The 20475-nt window shown below is 43.5% G+C and overlaps 1 protein-coding gene across 1 annotated transcript in view; it reads right to left on the bottom strand.

Annotated features, from left to right (window-relative positions):
- SH3BGR (SH3 domain binding glutamate rich protein) overlaps window positions 1–20475 on the bottom strand; it is a 92575-nt gene that overhangs the window by 14241 nt on the left and 57859 nt on the right. The window lies entirely within an intron of this gene.

Raw genomic sequence — 20475 nt, 5'->3', positions numbered from 1 at the left:
TCCCTGGGGTTGTAGGAAGGACTCACGGGGATCCAGGAGACCTAGAAATGGACTCAGTGGCCATTGAGGATGTGACTGTGAACTTCAGCCCAGAGGAGTGGACTTTACTGGATCCTTCACAGAGGAAATCTACAGAGATGTGATGTGAGAAACTTTCAGGAAGCTGGCCTAAATAGGAAAAATATGCGAAGTTCATGACATTGAAAACTGGTACAAAACCCAGGGTGAAAACTAAGAAATCATACAGTAAAGAGATTCTGTGAAAGTGAAGAGGGTAGTCAATGTGGAGAAAACTTCAGCCTTATTCCAAATCTCAACCTGAGGAAGAAACCTGCAGGAGCTATACCATGTGAATGCAACGCATGTGGAAAAGTCTTCATGCATCACTCATCCTTTGATAGGGACATGAGAAGTTACACTGAACACAAACCACATGACTATCAAAAATATGGAGAGAAGCCATATAAATCTAAGGAACGTAGGAGAGCCTTCACTTTTCCCAGTCTTCTTCAAATACATGAAAGAACTCATTCTGGAGAGAAACCCCATGAATATAAAAAATGCAGTAAAGCATTCACTTCTTTCAGTTCTCCTCAATTACAGGGAAGAATTCATACTGGAGAAAAACCCTTTGAATGTAAAATATGTGGTAAGGCCTTCAGGTTTTCCAGTAATGTTCAAAAACATGAAAGAACTCATACTGGAGAGAAACAATATGAAAGTAAAAGATCACTAAAGCCTTCTCTTCTTCCAGCTCTCTTCAAAGACATGAAAGAATTCACACTGGAGAGAAACTCTATGAACGTAAGAAAGTGCAGTAAAGCATTCACTTCTTCCCCTTCTCTTTGAAGACATGAAAGAATTCATACTGGAGAAACACCCTACGAATGTAAGGAATGTGGGAAAGCCTTCATTTCTCTGAGATCACTTTGAAAACATGAGAGAAGTTACACTGGATAGAAATGGTTTGAATCCCAGGAAAGTGGGAAAGCCTTTATTTCTCATGAAAACTGTTGAGGATATCAGAGAATGCACAGTAGAGGGAAAATTATGTAAATGTGAAGAATGTGGGGCACTCTTTTGTCATCACAGTCCTTTTTGAAGACATGGAAGGAGTGACATAATAAAACTCTCTTGAATGTAAACAGCATAGGAAAGACTTCAATTGGCCTACATCCTTCTATGTCAATCTTCCACCAAAAATAAATATAAATGTAAGTAGTATGAGAAAGCTTGATGGAAATTTATTTGTGTATAATGTTCTAGAAAATTTCCAATATGAAAGAGCTGTTATAAAAGTCGTAAATAACACTGTGTTTACTGAGCATGTTTCTTAAAGTGCAACATTGGATTGTGGATGTCTTTTAATTACTTTCAGAAATGGATATGAGGTGAGATAATTCTGCAAGTCATCATCAGTAGTACATAAGATTAATAGGTAGTGCTTTACCCTTAAATCAGTTAATAATCTTTTCTCCTTATTTTTTATAATGTTATAATTGTTCTGTGTTACGGGGTCATTGAAAAATGACAGCTTGAATTTGTTGGGATTTTCTTACTGGCCTTGCATTGCAGTCCCTAGATATGACTAACCCATTGTATATACTGTACTTTTCTTAGAGAAAGCTCCTTTTTTGGGGTGGTGGGTAGGAGCCTGTTTCCATTTTCCATTCTATTAAACTGTTGGAATAAATTTTTTTGTACGGCAAGTTTATCAAACAGCATACTTACCCATGAAATCTTATTTTCATATTTGGGCCTTTGCTCTTTGTCCTTGCTTCTGAATGGTATTTGGCAAATAGACTTTGAATTAATTAGAGGCCTGTTGTAGGGCAACAAAATGCAGAGGTGGACATATAACCCGTATATTGCTTTATGTCAATGAGGGTGATATTAAGAACTAGGTCTTTAAGATCCCCTTGAGGTTCCACATTGGAATTCACCCATAGCCTCACTTGCATGAGGGTTTGAAGGCAGAAGCAAACAAGGCAGTAGGTTCATTTGAGAGCCATCCTACTAGAAAAGAGACAGTTACATAGGAGCATCGAGGACACCATCTTCCATCCTGTTATCTGGATTCTTTGCCCTTCTAGTTGAGAGTATCTTGAAAACCACCAACGACTGTTTGATTTTGATTTTCATGGAGGTGTACTTTCCACTGATGTCTTCGCAAGTTTCACATCAAAGATCCACTAGAGTTAGGATTTTTCTGTAAGTTCTCTTGTGTCCACCAGGAAACTACTTCAAACTTTTGTGGTTGGGAGTATTTTCTGATTCCCTTCTTCTCTAGATGATATCTGCATAAGATATAATTTGTATAGGAAACATCTTATGCTCTTAATAGTGCTAGCGAGTGTGTTTTCTTGATTCACCATGACATCTACAATGGGGCCATAAAAAGAAGGACATCGAAGTTTGTTTCTCTGCTGCATTGTGCTGAGGCTGCCTTGAGCCAGCTGTCCCACGTGAGAACAATCACCTTTCTCAAATCAGGAAGAGCGTGTGTGTTTCCTGTTACTTGTAGCTGAATGTATTCCCTCAATGAGTTTTCAATAATGTTTGATTGTCTGTCATTAAAACTGTGTGCATTTCCTTGTGAAATGAAGACATCTGTAGTTGCTTCGCTGATATATTTTATCACCTGTTCTAATTCATTGTATGCTAATAAATAGTATTGTGGCTTTCATTTCCTCAAAAAAATCAAAATCAAAATAAATAAAACACACCTCAGAGTTACAGTAATAAAAATCAGTGTGCCCTTGGTACGAGAGTAGAAAATATATCAAGGAGACAGAATAGAGTGCAGAACAAAACCCGTGTGTATAAGGGAATTTAATGTATGGTATAGGGGTAGCAAAAACGAGTTAGGAGAGAGCAGATTGTTAGTAGATAGTCTTGGGGAAATTATAACAATATCAAGCAAAATAAAATTGAATCTTTACCAAATACATAAATAATGGTGAGCTCCAGATGGATTTAACATCTACATGAGAAAGGTAAAACTACAAAATTAATAAAAAGAGATATAAGAAAATATCTATATCATTTATATAGATAGGAGAGGACTTCTTAAACAGAATTCCAAGTGCACAGAAAAACTATGGACAAAAACAATAGATGACAGAATGGGAGAAGATTTTGCCACAAATAAAACCAGCAAGGTATAAAATATGTAAAATAAGAAATATCTGCAAACCAACAAGAAAATTTCAACAATCCTGATAGAAAAATGGTTTGTAAACACCTTATACAGGAGGAGGCCATGAAAGGTGGCCTGCATTGGAAGAAATGCTCAAAATCATTAGTAGTCAGAGCAATGGAAATTAATATCACAAAAAATCACTTTACACCTGTTAGCCTGGCACAAATTCAAAAGTTGGCTAATGTCAAGTATCAGTAGGGAAATGGGGATACTGGAACCCTCATACTGTCTCTGCTGGTGGGAGTGAAGGCTAGGGGGCCACTCTGGAGCAATTATGGCCCACAATCTGGCCCATTAGCCAAATTAAGCCAAATCACGCCAAATCACCCCTATGACCTGGCAATTATGATCCCAGGTATAGAAATTCTTACAGAGCCCATCGTAAAGACATGTCTTAGAATATTTATTGCAATAAGCCAGTCACAGAAAGACAAATACTATATGACCCCACTTATATAAGGTACCCAGAGTAGTCAAATTCACAGAGACAGAAAGTAGAACAGTGGTGGCAGGGGGCTTGGGAGAGGGGGAATAGGGAGTTATTGCTTAATGGGGACAAAATTTCACTTGAGGAAGATGGGAAATTTCTGGAAATAGATGGTGGTGGTAGTTTCACAACAATGTGAATGTACTTAGTGCCACTGGATTATACACTTAAAAATGGTAAGACATGGAGGCCAGCCAAGGGGCACAGTGGTTGGGTTCACATGTTGCACTTCCATGGCCCAGGGTTCACTGGTTTGGATCCCAGGTGTGGACCTGCGCACCACTTGTCAGGCCATGCTGTCACAAGTGTCCCACATGCAAAGTAGAGGACGATGAGCATGGATGTTAGCTCAGGGCCAGTCTTCTTCAGCAAAAAAAAAAAAGGAGGATTGGTGGCAGATGTGAGCTCAGAGCTAATCTTCCTCAAAAAAAAAGGTAAGATGCTATGGACAGCTAATCTTTGACAAAGGAGCTGAGAACATACAAAGAAGAAAGGAAAGTCTCTTCAACAAATGGTGTTGGGAAAACTGGACAACCATATGCAAAAGAATGAAAGTAGACCATTCTCTTATGCCATTAACAAAACTAAACTCAAATGGATCAAAGACTTGAAGGTAAGACCTGAAACCATAAAACTTCCAGAAGAAAATATAGGCAGTACACTCTTTGACGTCAGTCTTAAAAGGATCGTTTCAGACACCAGGTCTTCTTGGACAAGGGAAACAAAAGAAAGAATAAACAAGTGGGACTTTATCAAACTAAAGAGCTTCTACAAGGCAAGGGAAAACAGGGTGGAAACAAAAAGACAACCCACCAACTGGGAAAAAGTATTTGCAAATCATATATCTGACAAAGGGTTAATCTCCATAACATATAAAGAACTCGCACAACTCAACAACAAAAAATCAAACAACCTGATCAAAAAATGGGCAGGGGATATGAACAAACATTTCTCCAAAGAAAATATACAGATGGCCAACAGGCACATGAAAAGATGCTCAACATCACTGATCATCAGGAAAATGTAAATCAAAACTACGCTAAGGGGGCTGGCCCCGTGGCCGAGTGGTTAAGTTCGCGCGCTCCGCTGCAGGCGGCCCAGTGTTTCGTTGGTTCGAATCCTGGGCGCGGACATGGCACTGCTCATCAGACCACGCTGAGGCGGCATCCCACATGCCACAACTAGAAGGACCCACAACGAAGAATATACAACTATGTACCGGGGGGGGGGGGGGGGGGCTTTGGGGAGAAAAAGGAAAAAATAAAAAAAAAAATCTTTAAAAAAAAAAAAAACTATGCTAAGATATCACCTTACACCCATTAGAATGGCTATAATAACCAAGACAAAAAGTAACAAATGTTGGAGAGGATGTGGAGAAAAGGGAACCCTCATACACTGCTGGTGGGAATGCAAACTGGTGCAGCCACTGTGGAAAACAGTATGGAGATTTCTCAAAAACCTAAAAATAGAAATACCATATGATCCAGCTATCCCACTACTGGGTATCTATCCAAAGAGCTTGAAATCAACAGTTCAAAGAGACTTATGCACTCCCGTGTTCACTGCAGCATTATTCACAATAGCCAAAATGTGGAAGCAACCCAAGTGCCCATCAACTGATGATTGGATAAAGAAGATGTGATATATATATACAGTGGGATACTACTCAGCCAAAAAAAAAGACAAAATCATCCCATTCACAACAACATGGATGAACCTTGAGGTTATTATGTTAAGCAAAATAAGCAAGACAGAGAAAGACAAACTCTGTATGACTCTACTCGTGTGTGCAAGATGAACAAACATGTGGACAAAGAGAAGTATGTAGTGGTTACCGGGGGGAAGGTGGGTGGGGGTGGGCACCAAGGGTGAAGGGGCAGACCTATAAGATGACCGACTAATAATGCACAACTGAAATTTCACAACGTTATAAACTATTATAACCTTAATTTTTTAAAAAATGGTAAGATGGTAAATTTTATGTTATGTGTACCTGACCAAAATGAAAAATTTTTTTAAAGTTTTAGAAAAGCAAAGTTGGATATTTTACAGTAAAGTTACTCTAATATATCCTTTCAAAAAAGAAATGATATTTATTTCAGCCTTATTTTTGGCAGCAGGAAGCTGGAAGCAACCCGCCCCCATCACTGGGAGAGCAGCTAGGGAGAACCTTGCTCAGGAGAATGGGAGGCAGACGCTGCGGTGAGAAGCCATGGACCAGATGTGCGCAGAAGCGCGCAGAATCTTACACATGTTGTTTATTGAAAAAAATAAGAAATAGAGATTTATGACAATAATTTTGTGCCTTTTTTTAAGCGACCATAAAACAATGATGCCCATTTTGTAAGAATGAATAACAAAATGACCTCTCTTAAACCCACAGTTGGGAGGAGGAGGGAGGGAGAGGGGAGGCGGCGCAGAGCTGGGCTTGAGGCTCCCACGCAGGCCGGACCACCTGGGCTGAATCTGGCTCAGCAACTTAGGCTGAAGGTCTCATGGTAACGGATCTCACGACGTGGCCGAGGGTTAAATGAGTGAATAGTGCTGATACGGGTTCAGCGATTATTGTTGCTATTATAAAAGGGAGTTGTAAAAGGAATTAAGGAATAAAACAAGGAGGTCCTTGCATGAACCAGCTCTGAAAATGTGCCAAGAACTGAGGATTGGGAATAACTTGAGCTTCTGAATGTGATGTCCGAGTGGGACAGAAAGAGAGATGGGGAGGGGGAAGGAGGGAGAGAAGAGGGAAGGAGAGGAAAGGGAAGAGGAGAGGAGAGGGGGGAAGGGGAGGGGAGGAGAGAGAGGGAGGGGAGAGGGGAAAGGGGAGAGGATGCGGAAGAGGGAGGGGGAGGGGAGAGGAGAGGAGAAGAGGTGCGGAGGGAGGAAGCAGGAGAGGGAGCGGGAGGTTGAGACCAGCTCTCCGTACCTGTAGTGTCAAGTAACGGGACTGGGGCTCCTGAACTGTGACTTTATTACACTTTGGGGGTGAAACTATTGAACATCTCTTAATTCCCCCCACTCTTGGATGCTATTCCCTCCGAAGGCAGAATCAGTGCGTTGTTTTGTTTTCTCCTGGTTTCTCACGTTGTAGGCTCTGGCGCATCACGGATTTGCAGCAAGCCTATATTGCGAGGGAAAGGTCTGGGTTAATTGCGGGATTGTGTCAGTAATCCTGCAGTCTACTGACCAGTTACCCCTGTGCAGCACTCACTCTGCCCCAGGCCGGATCCACCTGCTCCCCCTAGGGGTCCAGCCAAGTCAGGAGCATTTGGGTTGCAGGTCCTGGTCCCATCTCAGCAATTACTCCTAACTGCCTGGACCTGTCCATAGCACCTGGACCTTCTCATCTCCCACGACGAGGACGTTCCCTACGGAAGGAGGGATGCCGTGTCTTGCCTTCCGGAGAGGGTAGCATTCAGACAAAGAGATGTTTAACCACCCTGTGCTGTTCCTCCAAGAGGACCTGCTCATTCTTTCATTCAGCACCTGCTGATCTGGCTTTATACACTGCTGCTCTCCTCACGCCCCGGCCCCAAGGGACCCCTCTGGACTTGCTCCTCCATCCACCCCTCTTCCCCCACGTTCCTCGCCTTCTTTGCATCAGCCATCCTGAAGAGCTCATAGCCCCTCACACCACCGATGGTGGCCCTCTCTCCGGCTCCTCTGCGCATGTCTGATTTGTTCATCCTCCCCTCTCTTGCCGCCTTCACCTTCCTGCCTAGCCAACCACTCAAACTTTAGGGCTGGCTCAGCTGTCACCTCCTGGGAGAGAGCCTTTCTTGACACCTCACACACACAACCCCACACTCTCCACTGGGCCAGGGCGACACCCTCCTGGGTGCCCCCATAGACCCTTTTTTCACTCCATTGGAGTCCTGTCCCACCTTCCCAAAGCAGCCTGCTGTCTCTTCCATCTTCCCAAGAGGCCATGAGCTCCTGGAGTTCCTAAAATTGTGCCCAGAGCCCGTGGACACACTGGACGCTCCATAAACAGCTGCTGAATCAGTGAATGAGCATCCTAGGCTGGACTGGAGAGAGACTGGAGGGAGGTCCAGTTTAGATATAGAGAAGGAAAGAGAAGACTTTCCATGTGACCGATAAGTATGGCACAGGGCTGAGCACTGTGAATAAGTGTGTGGGCGTGGCTGGAGGTCGGGAGTTTGTACATGCAGGTGTGCTCTTGATAGGGGAGTGTTACTTGAAAATCTGGGCTCAAGTAGAAAGCCTGTGTTGGTCCATAGTGGGAGATAAATCAGGGACACAGTTTGAGCCAGATTGAGAGCTTGAACTTGACTTCTGAATTGCAGGTCAGTAAGGTTTCAGAACAATAAAGTGTACTGTGTTGGCAGAAGGGTGTGGAGAAGGCTGGAGGGAGCAAGATGCCATCCAGGCAGCCTGCTCCTAACGTTGTAGACTAGATCAAGGGAGCAAGTGGGGTGCCACGCTCATAGCCTGCACCCCTTCTCTCCACCTGCAGCTCCATCTCTTACCAGCCCCCAGGTCCAAGCAGCCTTCTGGCCCCCTTCCGGTCTAAGCTGGACACCCTGATGGTGCAGTCTACCTTCAAGAGGAAAGACTCAGGAAGCACTCAGGCCAGCCCTACAAGTGGCCTGGGGCATTTGGGTTGAGGTGTGCTCGGTGGTGACACCCCCAACCTCCCGGACTCAGGAAGTTGAACTTGAATCACTCATCAGCTACCCTGCCTGGAGTGTGTTAGGCTTTGGAGAGAGTTTCCACTAAGTCACCACATCTTCTGGAAACTGTCTTGTGGAAACCCTAGGGATAAACAGGCTGGTGGGAATTTAGGCAGCAAACAATCAAGGGATATTGAATCCTGTCCCAGATCTACTCGTGCTCTAAGTAAATAGGAGCGCAGAAGAGGGTGGGACGCACGAAGGGGAAATGGACCAGTATTGCCCAGTGCCAACTAGTGAGACTAGATGCCATCCTGAAGGCTTCTCGAGGAGCCAGGAATTAACCTTTTGGTCCCTAGATTGCTGGCCTCCAGGAAGAGTTACACCAGACCACATCCCCTGGCAACAGGGCAGTTTTGATTATTCACATGACAGTAAGCCCAGAAATGGTATCTTATTGGGAGGACTCAGGATGAGCAGTCTCGGGATATGGAAGTATCTGCAGCCATGACTGAAAGTGCCATAGACTGCAGTATTTTCCACTGCATTCCTTTATCCCTTGCCAAAGTGGGCAGATACCATAAGCCCATCACTGGAGGTTTGGTGGTTGTAACTAGAAGCTATGCCCATAGACAGTCATCCCAGATGATGCTGTGCCACCAGTTGCCCATCATTCAAGAGAACATTCTCGAATATTATTCCATAGGAGAGACAGTGGCACAATCTGACCCAAATGATAAAGAGTGAGTGAGATATCTTTCAGTGTGCCTCCCCAAGACCCACACCCCAACTTTCTCCACCCCATTTCCTGCCCAAGGGAGTGTGTTTACATAGGGGCTGGGTTGACCACACATGGCCCTGGCAATCAACAAGCTCCCTTGCTCTCTGGCTTCAAAACTGATTCAGCAAAGGGGAGCCCAGCAGGAGATTAGAAGGAGGAAAAAGAGTAAACTCTTGGCATTTATTCCCTTGACTGCCTCCTGCAAGGTAACTTGGGTCACTGGTCCCATTAAGTCAGAGTAAATCATTCTCTAGAGATCTGACTGACTGTCTCCTTCCAGGTCTTTGAACCACTCCCTCTTTCTCATTCCTTTGATTGTAGGGTGGTGACAGCTGTGACACCCCCCTCCTGCTCTTATTGCTGCACTCACCCTGATGGTTTTCCTATACCCTGCTTATATACCTTTCTACCCAGTACTTTTGTTAAGTTGTTCTTGGGTTTCCCTAATTTGCGTGTGATATTTACTTCCTGTTGGGACCCTGACTGATTCTGGTGCCTTCTCATTATGATAAAATCCAGCTGTCTATAAAGTAAGGCTGGGCCCTTATACGGGCTCATTTTGTCACTTGTTTTTAAGAAACACCTGTATCCCCAAACATTTTCACTGTATATGCTGTGCTGGAGTCTTTTGTCAGTTCTTAAGAGTTTTAAAGCTGTCCTTTCTGGAACATTTACTATCTGCCAAGTCTGCACCAAACACTCCAGATGTATTTTCTTATTTAATTCTCACAAGCCCAATAAATACAGCACGTTGCCATCCTCCTTTTACAGATGATGACTGGAAGGCTCTTGCCAAGATCACTCAGTCTTTAAAGGCTGTGCTTATCTGTGGGAAGTTACCAAGAAGCTTTGATCAAGATCCTCATTGATTTTGCATTATCATTTTGGGGAAAAATTTGTCGGTGGTAAGTTTTTCTCAAAAAGGCTCCCTGTAGGACTATTTCAGATTTCAGTCTTGACACTGACAACTCTGCACCAGCTACTTGCAGCTCTCAGATTATCAGAGTATTGAAAATGAGTCTACAGTTACCTAAAGTTTTGAGATTTTTTTTGTCTTAATGGATGTAGTGGACTAAATAGTGTCTCCCCGAAATTCATGTCCACCCAGAAGCACAGAATCTTAGCTTATTTGGAAATAGAGTCTTTGTGGATATAATTAAGTTAAAGAGCTCAAGATGAGATCATCCTAGATGTAGAGTGGGCCGTAAATCCAATGGCTGGTGTCATTATAAGAGGAGGAGAGGACACCCACAGGCGTAGAAGGGAAGATGGTGTGAAAATGGAGAGAGGGATTAGAGTGATGCTGCCACAAGCCCACAAGTGCCTGGAGCCCCGGAAGCTGGAAGAGACGAGGGAGGATCCTTCTTAGAGCTCTCAGAGGGAATGGGGCCCCGCCAACATCTTGATTTTGGACTTCTGCCTCTTGGTACTGTGAGACAATAAATTTTTGCTGTTTTGTGTCACCAAATTTGTGACAGGAAACTCATACAGTTGAATTAAACATGGAGGCATGAACCTGATTTGAACCATCACAGAAACACTTCATAACCTGAAGCAAGCAATCTGGAAGAACTATACAAAATAATACAAAATAAGGAAAACCTCAGAGACTGTGGTTTATTAACATGCCGTTCCATGTCTGGCAAGAGGGAGTCTGGCTGAATCACCAATGGGCCCCGTGTCTCCTGACTTGTCTTAATTGACATCCCTTGGGTTTACCCCAGAGCTTACGGGGTAAAAGGAAAGCATTTTGGAGGCTGCTCCCTCTACACCAATCCTTTGGGATTTTCACCAGAGCAGTTGTCTGGGTGGGAAACTCAGGGGCTGGATCAAGCAGAGCTTGTCCTATTAATTGAGACCAAGGTCCACATCACAGAACATTCAATAATTCAGGCAGAGCAAGGCGTAGGTGTCGTTTCTGTAGGAGACACCTACAGAGGCGTGCTCCTGCAGTGCGCTGATAACCACAGAACCAGAAGCATTCCCGGAGCTGTAGGGTGGAGACATTTCAGTCAGACTTCCTGAAATTTCTCCAGGGACATAAAGTGAGGCAAGCAGCCATTGTTCTGCAATGAGACAACTGCTTCTCCAAACACAAGACCTTCTACACCCATCGCTAAAATCAACCTGGGGAAAGGGCACTGCTCCCTTACTGTTTAAAGACTGCTGATCCCACAGGCCATCAAAGAGGCTGATAAGTTAACTCCACGACCCTTCCCAGCTCCTGCATGAGGAAAAAACCACAGCATTGTAACCAAAGTCAGAAGACAAGTGACAAATGATTAACTTCTTCTCAATAAGCATGGCATATGCAACAAGGACCTATTTCTCCCCTATACAGAGCTCTTACGTGTCGGTAAGAAGGCACCCAATGGGGAAAAACACATACAGGATCTGAACAGGTAGTTCATGTGAAAGCACAGGAAAAGAGGCTTAGCCTGGCTCATAATTAAAGAAACTAAGACAAAAATGAGTTACTTTCAACGTTGGCAAAAATTTAAAGTTTAAGTATGGAAAACAGGCATTCTGGGGAGGAATTTCACAACACATATTAGAAACATACAAACTAATCCAGCTTAAATTCTTTAAATACGGCTTAAGAATTTAGTTTATGGATATCTGCATAAATCTGCAGTAATGACTATACATAAATGTACAGGTAACTTTATTTGTAATACCAAATCAGTAAAAACTACCCCCAAAGTCTACAGTATAAGCCTACTTAAGTCAGCATAGTAATTAATACTATATGGTTTTTCAAAAGAATAAGAAAAATCCGTATGTGCTGATATGGAAAGATTGCCTGGGTATTTTAAGTAGAAAGGAAAAAAGTCAGAACAGAGTGCATAATCTCATACTCTACTATATTTACTATACTAGACTCTTCTTACCATTCTACAATTTGCTTTTTCACTTATAGGAAATACACATTTGAATGCTAGAAGAATGTACAAAAACTGTGTTAATAGGTTTTATTAATCATTACCAAATTGCTAATAATCATTATTAAACGGTTACTTCTAAAGACTGGGAAGAAGATCAGAAAGAGACAGGGAATTTTTATTTTCTGTGCTGTTTCAATTTTTTTTTATCATGAGCATGTATTATAGTTTTAATTTTTTTTTAAGGTATGATTTTTTTTGGTGAGGAAGATTGGCCCTGAGCTAACATCTGTTGCCTATCTTCCTCTCTGTCTTTTTTTTTCTCCCCAAAGCCCCAGTACATAGTTGTATACCCTAGTTGTAAGTTCTAGTTCTTCTATGTGTGATGCCGCCAGAGCATGGCATGATAAGCGGTGTGTAGGTCAGTGCCTGGGATCCAAACTGAACCCCAGGCTGCTGAATCGGAGCATGAGAACTTAACCACTACACCAGCAGGCTGTCCTCTATAGTTATAATTTTTTTTAAAGATGATGCTGATGTTGAAGGGGATTGAGGTGGGGAGGGCCACCTCGTAGGTCAGGGGCACCCGTAGGTAAGATGCAACATTAAAGGTTTTGTTCCTCTAAGTCCCTGTTTGTTGATATCCCAACATAGTTCATACCCACATGCTGGGGCTGTTACCCCTTCGAGAAAGTTCTCAACCTTCTTTAGTTTGTTATTACAGGTGTGGGGGATGGGCATTGGCCACCCCAAGATATGTCTCTTTGGCATGAGGATTATTTGGGGCTGGTTACTTTTAATAAACTGGGGTGGGAAGGAGGCTCTGAGGAGTGGAACTTGCTTGCCCTTTGTTAGGAGACATTTACATTGTAAAGGAAATCTCCATCTGTAAAGATGTCTCCCTCTCTGTACAAGGAAGAAGAGGGGGATGATTTTATCTCTAGAAACTCTTAATCAATGCCAAAGGCAAGCACTTAAACCTGCATTTGTTTACTGTACTGGTATGGTAATCTCCCAAGATCAACACCCCCTCCACCCCCGACATCCTCCTTTGTTGTTAGCTGATGATGATATTTAAGGTGGGGGCTTCAGCCATTTTGGCGAGTTGCTCAGCTTGCCTGAACCTCTCCCATGTATACATGTCATAAAGCTGCGTTTAATTTTCTCCTGCTATTCTGTCTCATGTGAATTTAATTCGTTCTCCAGCCAGACAAACCCAGAGAGGGTAGAGGGAATGTCTTCCTCCCCTACATGGGTGTGAACAGTTAATTCAGTGTTTTTGGAGTCCGGAAGGATTTGCTCCTGTAGCTTTGTTGTGGCATAACGGAGAGAAAGAGATGGAGAGAAAGAGTGAAAGGGAAAGACAGACAGAGAGAGACAGACAGAGACAGAGACAGAGAACTGTAAACACCTGTCAAGCCCCAGCCAGCCTTGTAGAGGTGTCGGGGGTCCTGCCATAGGGACCCCTGAAGGCATTAAGAGCCTAACAGCCCCCAGGGCAGGTGGTTACTTGTCCGAGTTGGAGGCCCAAGGAGACTTCACCAATTTTTGTGGCCAGAGTGGGTGGGGGAGGCAGTGCCCTTGTGCCTACAGCCTAGAGTCCCACAATTCCCCCCACACCCAATGCCAGCCCCACAGGGAACTTGCATAATTGGGAGCTACAGTGGAGAATTGGCAGGGAGCACAGGCCTTAAGACAGTTAGAGGCTCCCAAACCCCATTAGGTCCCATTTATGCCCAGTTTGAGCTGAGGGCTTTGGAGGCACCGTGAGCCGTGCCAGGCACTTCAGGTAGATTTTCGTATAATCTGCTCATCACCCCTGTGGGTTAGGCACTAGGATTCTTCACGGCTCTCCTGTTGACACTGAGGCTGCTCAAGGTCATGCTGTCACAAAGCAAAGAGCCAGGAGGCAGACCCTGCCCTTTCTCCCCTAGACTCCTGACCTCACACACAGCCCCTGGCAGAACCCACCCTTGTGACTTTAGGAACCAAAACCCAAGCCATCCACTGGAAGACACAGTCAGACCTTCAACTGTTTTCATTTTTGAGTTGAAGATGCACAGCACACTCTGCTGTCAAAGATTTGTGGCCACGGTTCAAGGCTCCTGAGGTAGGAGATGGGCCTGGACCCTGGTCTAAACCCCCTGCCCTTGAATTCTCCTTAGTGCTCCCTCTTCCATGGTCTAGACCCCAGGCAGGCAGTTGCCAAAGGAACCTCCAGACATTTTTTTCTAATTCTTCTTTGTTGGAAAAAAGAACATCCTTCTCCTCACCAGGACGAGATGCTGTGTACAGAGCAGAATGGTCTACCAACCCTGTTATGAACCCTATGGTGATCTGTAAACTCCAGAACTTGATCCAACATCTTGAATAACTTCAAACATAAGCCAAGAATTGGGCTAACTTCTACTGTACCCTTCCATCACCACATTCTATGCTGCAGTAGCAGTTTCCAAAGAAATATGCGCATGATCTGATTAGCTTAGCTGTGACTGAGCCATTAAGCATGTCCCAACGTTATAAAGCAGGTCCCTTACTCTCACAATGCTAAGCACATCACATAGATTACTTCATTTAATGCTCACAACATTCTGAGGTTTGGTGTTATTTTTATCTCCATTTTAGAACTCAGGAGTCACCCAAAAAAGGTTAAGTAATTCACCCAAAATCTCACACCTAGAAAATAAGGAAACCAAGATTGAACCACAAAGCCTAGGATTTTACCATTGTAACTTCTAACGTAGCTATTGTCATAGATCGGAAGGAACTGGAATTCAGGCACACTTTTACCATCACTAAAATTTCCAAACTAAGCACTCCTCTTTCTCTAGAATTCAAAATTAAATCTCCTTTCTGTCTCAATACATCCCATCCCAAACATTTTATTAACTTGAGATCTATTTTCTCTTGAATTTATAACACACTGATTATCTGATAGTTGACAATAAATTCCTTAAATGATGTAACGAAAGTAGACAACCTTGGGAGTCACACATCATGGAAAGGGTCCTGTTTTGAATCCTGCTTCGTTTCTGAGTGGAGAACTGATGGAAAAACCAACCAAGACAGCACCTACAGGAGGTAGAATATGCTAATAGTGGGAGTTATTTAAAACAAACTCTGTAGAAACCCTGGAGTGTATAATCCCTTTTAGATATTCAAGACAGCTTTCATTACCATGCACTTTGTACATAGAACAAGAAATATTTTTTTTCAAATATTGGCACCTGAGCTAACGACTGTTGCCAATCTTTTTTTTTTTTTAATATTGGCACCTGAGCTAACAACTGTTGCCAATCTTCTTTTTTTTTTCATTTCTGCTTTTTCTCCCCAAATCCCCCCAGTATATAGTTGTATATTTTAGTTGTGGGTCCTTCTAGTTGTAGTACGTGGGACGCTGCCTCAGCGTGGCCTGATGAGCGGTGCCCTGTCCGTGCCCAGGATCCAAACCAGAGAAACCCTGGGCCGCAGCAGCAGAGCGCGCGAACTTAACCACTCGGCCACGGGGCCAGCCCCAAGAAATATTTAAAGAACATGTCTGGACGGTGTGGACCATGAGCATTAAATGTGCTTATGTGGGAACAAGTCGAATGAAGCAAAGATACGGTTTAGGCGAGGAGCCCGAAAAATGTGGGGACATTCATCAGGTGTGCTCACATCATTCACTCATCTTTTCACAAAATAATAAATGGTGTGAAGATTAAGACTCACATTTTTTCCCCACAGGTCCTCAGGGTGAAGGTTTGTGTGACCGCTGTCACAACGGCGGCTTTCCTGGGCCCACTTGAACACAGAAAACGCTTTGTTATAGGAATTAGCCTCCAGACCTCAGCACCCTGGGCTCTGAGAGCCACTTTGCTGTGGCAATGCTGTTGCCATGGTTACCAGGCCCTCCCACGTCCATTTCTACATCTCGCCACAAAAGCCTCAGAAAAAAATAAAACTTAAAGTTGAGCCACATGCTGGCAAGTTAGCCTGTATTATGAGTTTTTGATGTCACATATAAAAAACTGTTTTGGAAGAGGAAAGAAATACGCAAATAGGATTTTGGAAAGCCATCGGTAATTACCAAACTGTTTGGATTTTTAAACTGAGTGACACAGTTCATCAGGGAAAATAGGGTGCTTTTCAGGTTACAGACACGGCTTGAAAACAAACTGGTTTCTTGGTCCTATTCACACAATTTCTATTGGTTGTATTCTTGGATTCAAAACTATCGTCACCCTCCAACATCGAGAATAATCCACCTCAGTTCCAGGATTCAAGAGCGCTGCAAACACAGTGTGGTCTTAGTGACGTCATGCACACAGCTTGGTTTGGCCAATGGAATCTATGTTTTTTTCATGAATGTCTTTACATTGTGTCTAGTTCATGTCTTGGTGGGACTTCCTTCCAAGGAGTTCCATGATGAGTTACCTCAGTAAGGAAAAAAAAACACTCCTTTTCAGATATGTATTACTGATATAATAAAGTAAAAATAACAGTGACCAACTAAAAACCGTAATTTATGTTTTGTGGGGATAAATTCTTTTCCAGAGATTAGAAGTACTCAAGGTGAAGCTCAGCTGTACTATATTGGACCCAAGAGGAAAGCAAAAGCCGTCGGGGGATGGTCAGCATCACTTTAGCAGCTCCAGGAGAAGTCTCTCAGAGAGTCTGCCAGAAGCCGGCCCCGGGCACCAATCACAGTGAGTGATTAGCATGTGCGGAAAGACATGACCAGCTCCATGTGGGCACCAGCATCTCAACTGTCATTATGAAGGTAAGGTCAACCCAATCCGCATAAATACAAAACAATGCCAGGGACAGGTATTATTTACCTTGGAATTTTATAAAACCTATAGCAAGACCTGAGGACAACTGAACCCATGCCAAGAGGGAAAATTATGTGCTTTTTTCTGCACAATTAAGACTCAATGATAGGGGCCGGCCCCATGGCCGAGTGGTTAAGTTCACACACTCAGCTTCAGTGGCCCAGGGTTTCACTGGTTCAGATCCTGGGCACAGACACGGCACCACTCATCAAACCATGTTGAGGTGGCGTCCCACATAGCAGAACTAAAAGGACCTGCAACTAGAATATACAACTATGTACTGGGGGGCTTTGGGGAGAAGAAGAAGAGACAGAGAGAAAGAGCAAGAGGGAAGGACAGATACAGACAGACAGACAGAAAAAAAGAAGATTGGCAATAGATGTTGGCTCAGGGTCAATCTTTTTTTTTTTTTTTTTAAAAAAGACAATGATAAGTGGGCATCATGCCCACAGTAGTTGGAGCACACAGCTTTGAAATCAGGCAAACCTGGCATCAAATCCCAGCCCCTCGCTAGCCGTGAGAACTTAGGTGAGTCACATGTTTCTGAGTGTCAGTTTCCTCATGGTAAAATGGAGATTATGATACCAATTTTATGACCTAAAGAGATTCCATAGGGAGACTGCTTGACACAACACTTGGAGCACAGTTGACACTCAATAAGTGGTAGTTAGAGAAATAATGAGAAGAAAAAGTGAAGGAGGAAATGGGGGAAGAAGAGGAAGAAGAATGACAGGGAGAAGAGAAGGAAAGGAGAGGAGGAGAAAGAAGAGGTGAGGAGGAGGAAGATAAAAGAAGAGGAAGAGCCCTAAGCAGGAGGAAATAGAGAAGGAGAGAAAGGGGAAGGAGAACCAGAAGGAGGAGTGGTGGGAGGGTTTACAATATTTCCAGCATCTGGTCATGTATAGACAGAGCCAGGGAAGATGCGTCGTGGTCATGAGATATGGAGTGACCTTGGTTCAAATCCTGACTCTAACATGCACATATTCATAACCCCTGAAAGATCTCTATTAGTTCCAGAATTTACCCTTCGGCTCTCACTTCAGACCATACAGGTTTACTTTTTGGCTTATAGTTTGACTAAAGGAAAAAATCCACCCCAACCACCATCCACTTAAACAGGAACATCAGGTAGGAGAAAAAACAATGCTCTAGCTTGAGGGGGCTTTAGAAACTCTCAGTCTGGTCTTGCTCGCTTTCTCTTCTTGTCTCTACCGAACAGTCCTTTTGTTCCAAAGGCCATTCTCCAGAGCAGAGCCGAGAAGGAGGCCTCAGAGCCTGGGTCATTACTCAGAATTACTTGGGGCCGTTTAACCACTATCCTCGTAAAACTGGCCCCTCCAAGTGCCACCAAGCAATAAGAGGCAGTAAAATCAGGTATTGGCTGGATTTTAAGGCTCAGGAAGTATATGATATGAGGTCATCTGCTGCCCTTTGCAACATTTATTGGCTTCAGAAGTGGGCCTGGGAGGTAGGGAGTAAAGATGACCAAAGAAACAAGGCTTAGGGAAAAAATACTGCCCTGATTTTAACCTTTTGTTGAGACATCTCCCCAGAATGTTTTAAGCTAAGAACCAGAGTTATTTCTCTGATTCCAAGAACGGGGTAGCTGTGCCATTTTAGGAATTTGGAGTGGCGGCTCCAGCTGTGTGTGCGTGTGCATGCAAGCATTTGTGTGTGTGAGCTAAGCATTTGCCAATACAACTCACGGATTGTTAAAGATCAACTCTCATTTTTCACACACATCCAACACTTTATTCAATAAAGATACATACTGGGCAGAATAATAAAGAACTATAGACATTTACAGCCTCCAACGGGACAACTTGAAAAAGTCTAAAAGATATGTAGAGTAGTAATGCCTGTTGGTGTGGGCCAAAGTTTTAGTGAAGAGCTCATAATTTGGTCTGATCATTTTACAGTACACTTACTTGAGTGTACCATTAACAACCTGTGAACACCACAATCACCATATGACACGAGGCACTTTGCTATCTTCCCAGATCTGTTCAGCATCTTCATGGACTTAAGGTTCTTATAGACTCGGCTTGTTCTCTCTGGCTCTTGTCATTGCTCTTAAGACCCAACTCCTCAATGCTTGGCCACCCCTCGTGTTGGAAACCTCTTCATAGATGGCCTCCATGCCCATTCCAGCAGTACCCTCAAATACTTTCGTGTTCCCAAAACAAGGCATTTCAGGGTTATTTTGGTCCCCAAGATCTAAGATCTGGTGTTATTTACCCTTCAGGTCTATTAGCCATATCTTATTTTCTGTGGTCTGATGCGGGGGGAACTCCCCCTCTCAGGGTCAGCCAATCCCTACAGATAGTAAACAACTTGCATGCTTTTCAAATGCAAACCAACCATTCTGAAGCCCACACCTCTGACCACTTCCTCTCATACTCTGGGCCACTATGCCCCTGCCCTAATCACCCCAAGGCCAGGTCATCCCAGATAATTAGGAACAGTCCCTATGCCCCAGGGTCTACTGACATTATTCCAACAAGCCCACCCTAAGCCTATTTGCCCTGCCTAGGCTGTTCCTTCCCGCAGGAACCACAGTCAAGGCTCTTTCCCACAATGCCCCTCTCCCTCTGCCTCCTAACCCTCTGGTGCTTCCCCATGCAGGCGCCCAGGGCATGGCAGGCCCCCTCCTTTGGGAACTGTGAGTAACAAACCATCATTTCAATGGCACTTGGCTCCTGATCTGGTGGCCTTACTGAACCTCCAATTTTCTATGAGTACGATATATTTTAAAACATCAAGGAACTAAGTTTTCCTGAGGGGAGGAGAAAGTAAAGGACTGAATGTTAGTTTCAGGGAACCTCACAGTCGTGGGCAAAGTGACCCCAGAAAGGAGTCTCCAGTTATTCGCTGAGAGTCTAGAGTCTTCATCTTACAAAGTGTGTGCTAAGGTTTTCAACCCAAACCCAGTTTCACTGAGTCATTTCTGATAGTCATCCAAAACAAAAGTGTCTCTGTTCTTATTCTCTTTTCCTCATCTGAGCAACCATCTTTTTATCATTTTTTTGAAATGACATCCTTGTGCCAGCCTCAATGTATAAAATAAATAAGTAGTATACTAGGCTGGTATTAGCAGGACAATGAAGCAGGAAAGGGACACAAGGAGTGGCAGGAGGATAGAGAGTTCAATTTCTTTTATGACAGTTTATTGAGATAGAATTCAAATACCATAAAATTCTCCCTTTTCAACTGTCCAAGCTTGTGGTTTCTAGTGTATTCTCTAGAAATTTCTCGCATGCAATCATCACCACTATCTGTTTCCAGGACATTTTTTTCATTGCCCACAGCAACTCCCCCCACCCCACTGGAAAAAAAATACCCATCACTAATCACTCCCCATTGCCTTTCTCCCCAGTCCCTGGCAACCACTAATCTACATTTTTTCTCAATGGATTTGCCTATAATGGACATTTCATATGAATGAAATCATTTAATATGAAGCCCTTTGTGTCTGGCTTCTTTCAATTAGCATAACGTTTTTAAGGTTCATCCATGTTGTGTTATGTGCCAGGACTTCATTCCTTGTTACGGAGGAACACTATTCGGCTTTATGGATATACCACAATTTGTTTATCCATTCATCAATTGATTGAACATTTGGGTGGTTTCCACCTTTTGGCTATTGCAAATAATGCTGCTGTGAACATTCATGTA

This window comes from Equus asinus, chromosome 18, assembly GCF_041296235.1.
Source record: "Equus asinus isolate D_3611 breed Donkey chromosome 18, EquAss-T2T_v2, whole genome shotgun sequence".
NCBI classification, from domain to species: Eukaryota; Metazoa; Chordata; class Mammalia; order Perissodactyla; family Equidae; genus Equus; species Equus asinus.
This window is presented reverse-complemented; position numbering and strand designations above follow the sequence as displayed.